We start from the raw sequence: 9853 nt of genomic DNA, 5'->3' as shown, positions 1-9853 counted from the left end.
TTTATCTGTTGTGTTAAATGACTCTTAATAACATTATAACCTAACTATATGGTTTTCTGCCAATATTATGCAGTCATATATTCTTGAGTTTGTATACACATCTCTAATGAATATGTTAATCATAGTGTAGGTTTTATAGTCACATGACTCCCGACAATTTTCAGGTTGAAATGTTATTCATTCGTATGTTGCTTTTGATTTTGGCACAGTGGTACTTGTTCATGTGTACATTTTTAGACAGCGTAACATTGGTCAACTCACCTACATACGGTTTTCCTTTTAATACTATTTTGAGTTGTCAGCTAAAAGATTTTTTTCTTAAGAATTCATGAGGTCACATTCTAATGGAGATTGCTATGATTCTGGTGAATCAAAATTATTTCTCAAAATAACATTTGATTGCAGCATTCAGAGATTAAAAAAATTTAGTATGAAGAATTTTAAATTAAAATACAGGTATTTCTCTTTGATAAATTTATTATTGCAGGATAGGATGGAATATTTATAAAATAACACATTGCAATTGCAAATTATGTGTTCTAAAACATTTTATCAACATTGCCAGATTATGCTATCAAATTTAACATGTATCACAAAGTAATCAAATAGTCATAAATTTTAAAAATAAGCAAATGCCATTGTTTCTTAAAATTAGATAGACTTAAAACTACAAGACATTCACAGAGCCTTTTTGATTACTTTGGTTGATTTGACAAATGACACAAAGTTCAGAGTTGATTTATGTGTAATAAATGCTGTTCATGATTGGTTTAGCCACACATGGAGCCCCTGGAAGGGAGTCATCTTAGAACAAGGTCAGTTAATTTATAGGAACCAATGTCACCTATGAAAAGAAACTGCAAACATTCATGATGAAAAATATTATTTCTGACTTCTAACTACCCAACTTTCTCAATGTTCACCTTGGGTAATTTGCTTACCTACCCTCAACTTCTATTTTCCAATTCTAAAAGGAAGAACAAATATTGTTCTTTCTCCACAGCCCTGAGATGTAAGAATCCAACTAAAACCTAACACTAATACGTATTGTTCACAGTATTTCTTAAGACTAGCATAAAAACAATGGGGCCAATATCAAAATTATTACACTTTCTTTGAGTAAAAGCTCATGATTTTATAGTCTTCATGACAAGATCAGCTTAGAACTGGATCACTTGGCCCTTTCTCTTCTTCTCCCCTCCCAGTTCAAAGGTTCTTGCATCTCTTAATGGCCAGCAGCCTCTTAGATCTGCAGTTGGGCTCAACACACTCGAATCTCAACAAAATCTTCTTTGTATTTCTAGCCTTTTTGCAGAAAATAGGCTTAGTCTGCCCACCATAGCCACCCTGTTTCCTGTCATAGCGCTGCTTTCCCTGGGCAGACAAAGATCCCTGGCCTTTCTTGTACTATGCCACTTTGTGGGGTTGGTGCTTGCCACACCTCTTGCAGAATGTCCGGTGAGTCTTAGGAACTTTCAGCATGTTGGCAGAAGTGATTATTACACATTTTGTATTTAGTGAACACAAAACTTATATGACATGACAGTAATAGTCTTAGAATTTCTAATTTGATGTATGGTAGAATAGTGGTAAGGCCATATTTGTAAAGAATCAGGGAACAAAAACTTTCGGCCTTGTGGATATCATAGCAACTTTTCCACTGGATTGGCACATGGTGGTTGTAGATGTGGGCAATGGGTTTAATATTCTTAACAATTGGCATGATTGACTTGTAATATAAAATGCATCTGATATGAAGCTTGCATTTTACATGATTATTGTGGTTCAAAATTAGCAATTTTAATTTTTTCAGTCATTTTAAAACAAAAATAATATAAAGCTAAGTGAACAGTTTGAGACTAGTGTAGACTGATGCCATGAAGGGGAAGGGCAGAGGGAGATGGGAGGAGGGAAGACAGGGGAATCTGTGGCTGATATGTAAAATTAAATTAATTATAAATTAAAAAAGAAAAGAAAAGGCTGCTTTATTATCTTAGCTACTCATTGCTCTTTTTCAACTACCATTTATTTAAAATTGGGTGTTGTGTGATATGTGTACACTGTGTGAAAATATATTGCTGTGATCAGTGTAATAAAAGCTGAATGACTAGTAGCTAGAAAGACATTAGGCAAGACTTCCAGGGAGAGAGAGGCCTCTGGAAAGAGGAAGGGCAGAGTTGCCAGCCAGAGAGAGAGAGGAAATAGAAGGTACAAGATGAAAGAGAGGCAATGCCACATGACAGAATATAGACTAATATGAATGGGTTAATTTAAGTTAGAAGAGCTAGTTGATACAAGCCTAAGCTAACAGCCATGCTTTCATAATTAATAAAAGGTCTCCATGATGTTATTTAGGGGAGGTGGCAGAAAGGGAAGTCTGTCTATAATTGTGTGAAAGTAAAATCCTAATTTAACAGTCTAAACTTGTTTTCTTTCATTTGACCATGAACTGAAAATCTAAGAGTTATAGAAAAAATTAAGCTGAAACTATAATAAAAAGTAAAGTAAAAAAGGTAGTCATAGTGCATCACAAAATAATTAATGTATAGTATCAATATATGTTAACATAACAAATATAAAGTAAAAATGTAAAGAAAAATAAGATAGAAATAAAATGGTATTGTATTCCCCCAAATATTGTGCATGCTTATAAACTTATTTGGGGTCAGAGACAGAGCAGCCACAATATTAAACATAAAGGATAGGCAGTGGTAGCACACACCTTTAATCCTAGCATTCCAGAGGCAAAAATCCATGTGTTTAAGGATACAGACAGGCATGGTCACTCATCACGCCTTTAATCCCAGAAAGCAAGCCTTTAATCCCAGGGAGTGGTGGTAGAAAGCAGAAAGGTATATAAGGCGTGAGGACCAGAAACTAGAAGCATTTGGCTGGTTAAGCTTCAGGCAGCAGTTCAGCTGAGAACCATTTGGATGAGGACACAGAAGCTTCCAGTCTGAGGAAATAAGACCAGCTGAGAAGTTGGCCAGGTGAGGTTAGCTGTGGCTTGTTCTGTCTCTCTGATCTTCCAGTGTTCACCCCAATAATTGGCCTCAGGTTTGATTTTATTAATAAGAACTTTTAAGATTCATGTTACACCCAGCATGTTCTATAAATAAAAATGGTCTTTAAATGTTGCTCAATAGTTATCATCAATTCAAACTCATTTATTGAACACTTACTGTAGCCCAGTACCTCTTCTAAATACTAATTATGCAGAAACAAATGCTCGCTAAGGGTAGGTTAATTGTCACACAATCAGATGACTGTATTACTGGGAAAAATGAGGACTCATTTGATTCATGAAAGGATAATTGTGTTAAGATAACCAGGGGAAGAATGGAAAAATGGGGACAGGGAGCAAATAGAAGGATAAAGGAGTTATATGAGAAGAAAAGAATTAAGATGCTTCATGTAGGATGTCCTTCCATATATTGTAAATATGTGTTGCTCTCATTGGTTGATGAATAAAGCTGCTTTGGCCCCTGACAGGGCAGAATATAGCTAGGCTGGAAAGCCAAACTGATTATAGGGAGAAAGAAGGGAGGAATCAGGCAGATGCCATCCAGCTGCCCAAGGAACAAGATGCCAGCAGACCAGTAACACCACAGCTACATGGCAAAATGTAGAAATGGGTTAATTTAAGATGTAATAGCTAGCTAGCAATAAGCCTGAGCCATAGACCAAATAGTTTGTCATTAATATTGAGCCTTTGAGTGATTAATTTAAAAGCAGATGCGGGACTATGGGATCAGGCAGGGAAGAGAAAGGCTTCAGGCCAAAGATGCTGCAGGGAAATGCAATGTTAAATTATGGAGAAGAGATACCATTGGGCAAGGAGAGACACTCATCTATAGACATTGGATTTCAGAAGAGAAGTAAATGATTTGAAAATAACAAGAAAGGCAAGAGAATTATATAATCAAAGTGTCACATTTAAGAGATTTATTTTCTATAGATAGAAGAAAGCCATCCAAGAGGCCATGGTGTCCCTGAGAATATTATTGCCATCACACAAAGGGAGATAAACAAAGATTAGTTGGGTTGAATGAGATGGATAACCCCAAGATGGGGTTTGGGCAACTAGTTAACATGAAGCTTATATATATATATATATATATATATATATATATATATATATATATATATATATATATACATATATATATATATGTATATATACACATATATTTTTTAATATTTAAAAAATTCTCTTCACTAAATTTATAAAGTGTTTTCACATAATTAATATACTATACAAATGAACACTCATAAATAAATCTTAAACAGTGCTCCCTCCATGTGGTATCTCTTATGGAAATTAAAAATACTAGGCAGAAGAGAGGGTTTTAAGAAAACTTGCATAGCTAAAATTCATTTAGAACATGGAAGAGAAACAGCAGAGATCACCTTCGGAACATGGTCTAAGAAAGGATTCCTGTGATGAGAATTCTGAGTGCTTGTGGAAAGTTCTAAGAGAACAAGACAAGGGTCTTTTGGTAGTTTCTTTAAAAACATGACATTTTTCTTGGAATTCACTTTTGTACCCCTCTTAGGTGTAGCAGATGGGAATGAGTTTACTTCAAATTATTCATTGCCTGGCTATTGTTATTTGTCTATATACCTCCGAAAAACATGTTTTTGCCACATGTGGCTTGTCCCACATGACTCTTCTTAACTATCATATTGTCTAATGTTCTGAATAAAGTTGGGTATTGCATGAGATTTTAGTCTGCTTCATTTATAGGACTCATGCGCCCAGGTCCCACCACCTCTAGAATGGTAAACAATGACCAAGTGCTTAGGAGTACTTGCTTTTTCAGAAGACCTGGGCTCATTATCCAAACACACAGGATGGTTCACAAGCATCCATATCTCCAGTGCCAGTGGATCCAATACACTCTTGTGGTCTCCAAGGGCACCAAGCCCACCTATATACATGTATGCAGAACTTTCACACACAAAAATTTAAAACAACAAGAAATAAAACACAAAGTTGAAACAGGGCTAGAGAGATGATTTAGCGGTTAAGAGCACATATTGTTCTTCCAGAGGACCTGAGTTCAATTGCCAGCAGTCACATAGGGCAGTTTGCAGCTGCTTGTAACTCTACTATACCCTCTTCTGGACTCTAGTTGTACCCACACAAAGGTGCCTTACACTCTTGAATAGATACATTTATTGAGAAAAAAATAAAAGTAAAACTTACAATTGGATCTTCCCAAGTAAGAAATTGACTATTTGGGTATGAAAAGAAAAACTAAACAGAGATAAATATTTAGAATGTGGTCAAAATAGTTTTAGGAGGTAGAGGGAGCATGGCTGAGATTTCAGTCATTGGCATTTCATGATTTGTGGACACAGAACCTGTGTGCGTCTTATTTACAGTTATATTCTTCTCTCTCAGAAACACCGAGTTTGACCAGTGCCTGCACTCAGCAGCCCTGGATTTCAGCTGATGGCAACTCCTGAGCTAAACTTCTTCCCATAGCATTGAAAGCCCCTAGTTATGTCTCCTAATGTGCTTCTTACCTTCACCTTTCCCATTGCCAAATCTGTTCCCTTTTCTTGATATTAAGCATTTAAAAAATCTCCCTAAGCTCCTGAAAAAAGAAAGGAAACACATATCTAAATGGGCATCTTTTAAAATCTTTTAAAAAAAGATCTTAAATAAACCTTATTCAATGAAGGAAACATGCCAGTAAAAATATTTTTAAACTATTTCCTAATATATCTCCAAATAATTAATATACACAAAAAAACTCACTATTCTTTTTTTAGGGACAGACTGAAAATTAGACTTAAACAAGGCTTTTCTTCCAGTTCTTTCTGATGGATCTGTATAGCAAACGTTTAAGAGAGTCCTGGCAATGTATAGCTGGGTTCAGCTATAAGAAGAATATTCTTACACACACACACAACTTTTGTTTTCTTCATTTCAATGGCAAAAAATGTGGATTATTCTCATGGATCCTGCACATGCTCTGCTTCACTACATTACTGATTAATAGAAAATAAAAGGAATTTATTCTTCTGTCCAGTGTAACAGAATTCTGCTGACAAGTGTAACAAAAGCAGATTCTCTCTAAGGTCCTGGATACAGTTGGCTGTTGAGAGATTATAGATTAACAAGCCTCCTCGGATTTCTTCCTATAAAGATATGAAGGGCAATTTAATTTTCTAAAAAACCACCCCATTTTGGTTCACTTTATTGGCTCTTCATGCTACCATTTCTATCTGAGATCGGTTCTGAGCATGCACAACCTACTTTATATTGCCGTCAGAATCCTTCTTCTGAGTGAAAATGAATGTCAAGGATTTAGCCTCAGGCTGTCTTGAATCATTTTCAAAGGATTCTTATTCTTTCTGAAACACTGTTCCTACATTTAAAAAAAATCTTACAGAACAGAGAAATAACATAAGAATAACAATTGATCTATCTATGAATCATGTAATATTTTATTCCCCAGAATGTGAGAGGATAATTATATGTAAGAGCTTCTATTCTTTTTCTTCATTTTCAATGAAAGTTCTTGAACCTTTTGTTTGAAAAATCACTATGCTGATCATTGAATAAACACAGTTAATATTTGAGTGAGTGGTAATTTATATGTGCAGTGATCCAAGAATCTTTGAATATTTGAGTTCTAGTTGTAATTAAGAACAAGTTGGGGGGAGAATAAAGCTGCAAGCGGATGTTTAAGTAGCATAGACTACAACTCAGTACAATTCAGTTCAATTTAACTCACTTTTAGAGCCCAATAGATATTGGCCCAAAGTGAAATCAAACAAAATCACTCAAGTTTTTACTTTATTATCAATCTGTGTAACAGCTTTCATTATCACTGATACCATTGTGAATATTACAAGCACCACAGTTTCTTAACAGGAAAGAGCGTGGGTCCTGAACTGTAGCTTTATATGTGAATGTAAGGTGGGCAAAACACAAAGTCTCATGTTCACACATTAGAGTAGTATCAGTGTCCCTTTATCAGATTACGAATATTTGTGTTAAATTCTGAGGATTTTATATGTGCTTATTATACATTTTGATCAGATTTACCTACAAAGCCTAAACCTCTATTCCCAATTTTGTGTCTTTTTCAGTTTTAAAAAAAAATAACCTAGTCCATTTTATGATGTCTGTATACTCATAAGTATAGGCTCTAACACTGAAGTATGGTCAACTTACCTGGGACCATATCATTCAAAAATCCTGGCAGTATCTCCTGAGAAGCTGTCAATTCTGAGTATTTCCTCAGTGTGTTGGGGCTCTTGAGTGTCTTCCTACTCCTGATTGGAATGTTTACTGGCTTCATCTTGTGTTGTTTTAGTGCAGGCAGCCAAAGCTGCTGTGAGGTCATGACTATAGTGTTTCTGTCTCTCTGTTTGATTACCTGGAAACATTGGATTATTACCTTACACACGTGTATCCTGGAGGCCCCACATTTTAGGCTGTTACCATTGCTCTTATTTGTCCCTAAGAACTTTGTGGCAAGAACTTTACACTAAGACCCCATTTCTGAAACAACACATACTCTGGCTGCACAAAAAAACAAACAAACAAAAAATAGTACTGACCTGTTGACCGGCTTTCAGAGAAGTAGAAGATTCTACGCATGTTGCTGAAGGAGAAAAGTCATCAACAGTTTTACCCAGTTATGAACACAGTAAGCTACAATGACGATTGATATTTTGACACAGCTCATGGTGTGAAAATGGCATCAATTTTGAAGAGTAACATTTGCCCAGTACTGTAAACATGACCAAGAATCCATGCCTGGAAGTCAGAATCCCCAGGGAAGAAACTCCTACTGTTCTTCTATTAAATGGACTTAGTATCATTCTGCCCTATAAATCAGTATATCTATATCGCTAGATTGGTTTAGCACTCAGATATTGTCCTGGATACTTTCATGTCAACTTGGCAGAAGCTAAAGTCATCCGAAAGGAGGAAATCTCAATGAAGAAAATGTCTCCATAAGTTCAGACTGTAGGCAAGCCTATAGGACATCTTCTTAATTAGTGATTGATGGGGAGGGCCCAGCCCAAGGGTGGGTGGTACCATTTCTGGGCTGCTGGTCCCGGGTTCTATAAGAAAGCAGGCTTCACAAGCCATAGGGAGCAAACCAGTAAACGGAATCTCACAATGGCCTCTGTATCAGCTCCTGCCTCCAGGTTTCTGTTCTGTGTGTTTCTATCCTTACTTTATCCAATGATGAACTGCTGTGGATGATTGATTGAGAAATAAAGTACTGATTGGCCAGTACCAGGCAGGAAGTATAAGCAGGACAAGGAGAGAGGAGAATTCTGGGGAGTGGAAGGATGAGGCAGAGTAACACTGCCAGCCACCATAATGAGAAGCAGATGTTAAGATACTGGTAAGCCACGAGCCATGTGGCAACTTACAGATTAATAGAAATGGTAACCCATTTAAGATATTTAAGATATAAGAACAGATAGCAAGAAGCCTGCCATGTCCATACAGTTTATAAGTAATATAAGTCTCTGTGTGTTTACTTGGTTGGGTCTGAGCGGCTGCAGGACTGGCAGGTGACAGAGATTTGTCCTGACTGTGGGCCAGGCAGGACCAGGAAAACTATCACTACAAATGGTGCCCAATGGCTCGAGTTTCCACCTAAAGCCTGAGAAAGAAGATTCTAAAATGGAGCAGAAAACAGCTTCCTACTTGTCTCTCTCAAGTTAGCTACAGCCTGCATGCTTGAGCTACTATATGGAAGGTTTGTGGCATGTGAGGTTGACCTGCAGTATGGCGGTAATGAGGTGTCTTCAAGCCACACATTACGCTGCTGCTGTGTGGTGGATTTAGCTTCTGCTGATTAAAAACAAAACAAAACAGAGATTTCTGCTTGGATAGAAGCATAGATCCACTATGGCTCCCAGAGCTGGCAGTGAATTATCTCTACCATGTTGAAAGGCTAAATTGGGCAGAGCTAACAGCCAAGACTTCTGCTTCAATACTAACCACTGCAGTTTAAAGCATTATTTACACAATAAGACAGATTCAGATGGAATAAGACTTTAAATGGTTTACATTATGTGTAAAAATGTACATAGGCCTGGAAGAGAGAAGAATGAATATAAGCAGTAATATAAATAAATAGTTTTAAAAAATAAAGTTTGTAAAGAGACAGTAAGGGTAATATAAAAATAAACCATGTAAAGACTGATATTACATATGAAATCTGGATTGTGTTGTCTTTGGGAATTTTTTTTTTTTTTTTGGTTTTTTTTTTTTTTTTTTTTTTTTTTTTTTCGAGACAGGGTTTCTCTGTGTAGCTTTGCGCCTTTCCTGGAGCTCACTTGGTAGCCCAGGCTGGCCTCGAACTCACAGAGATCCGCCTGGCTCTGCCTCCCAAGTGCTGGGATTAAAGGCGTGCGCCACCACCGCCCGGCTGTCTTTGGGAATTTTAACTGCAGAAAGACATTTGATTGTAAAAGCTGTTGAGTTAAGCCAACATGTATATTTTAAAGATCACTTGACTTCAAGATTTGGATCTAAAGATATGTTGCTTTGGAAAGGGGGCTCTGTTTTTGATTCCACAGAAAGCCAGAGGCTATGGATTTGTTCCAGATTAAGATACATCAGGTTTGACCAGCCAAGACCCCCTGAAAGGTCTCTGATGACACCATGGCCCAGATGGTCCAACATACAGAAGGGTTTCAAGGCAACTTGCTCAGACAATACAGCCTCACGGACTACCCCATAAGCCTAAAATTTTCTTTGTGTCCCCATAAGATACAGTACACCCATCTAGCAGGAAGTAGTAAGAGAAGCTACATCCGAATTCCCAAATATACCAAGCTGGCTTTGGAGATGGAATTGGCTCAC

At 36.9% G+C, this 9853-nt stretch overlaps 1 pseudogene; it reads right to left on the bottom strand.

The window, feature by feature from the left end:
• Nucleotides 1-1160: 1160 nt before the first annotated feature.
• Nucleotides 1161-1482, bottom strand: LOC107402280 (large ribosomal subunit protein eL42-like; annotated as a pseudogene).
• Nucleotides 1483-9853: the final 8371 nt, after the last annotated feature.

Source organism: Peromyscus maniculatus, chromosome 14 (genome assembly GCF_049852395.1).
Source record: "Peromyscus maniculatus bairdii isolate BWxNUB_F1_BW_parent chromosome 14, HU_Pman_BW_mat_3.1, whole genome shotgun sequence".
NCBI lineage: Eukaryota > Metazoa > Chordata > Mammalia > Rodentia > Cricetidae > Peromyscus > Peromyscus maniculatus.
This window is presented reverse-complemented; position numbering and strand designations above follow the sequence as displayed.